Below are 387 nucleotides of genomic sequence, written 5' to 3' on the forward strand. Positions count from 1 at the left end.
ATATATCATCATAATCCTCACATAATATGAACTACCAAAAAGAAAAGTTAACGTATACATTATTGTTAATAATAGATCATTACTATATATATCTATATACTATATATCATCATAACCCTCACATAATATGAACTACCAAAAAGAAAAGTTAACGTAGATATTATTGGTAATAATATATCATTACTATATATATACTATATATTATATATCATCATATTCCTCGCATAATACGAACTACCAAAAAGAAAAGTTAACGTAGACATTATTGTTAATAATATATCATTACTATATATATATTATATACTATATATCATCATAACCCTCACATAATATGAACTACCAAAAAGAAAAGTTAACGTAGACATTATTGTGAATAATATATCATTG

This window comes from Teleopsis dalmanni, chromosome 1 (assembly GCF_002237135.1).
Source record: "Teleopsis dalmanni isolate 2A chromosome 1, ASM223713v2, whole genome shotgun sequence".
Classification (NCBI taxonomy): domain Eukaryota; kingdom Metazoa; phylum Arthropoda; class Insecta; order Diptera; family Diopsidae; genus Teleopsis; species Teleopsis dalmanni.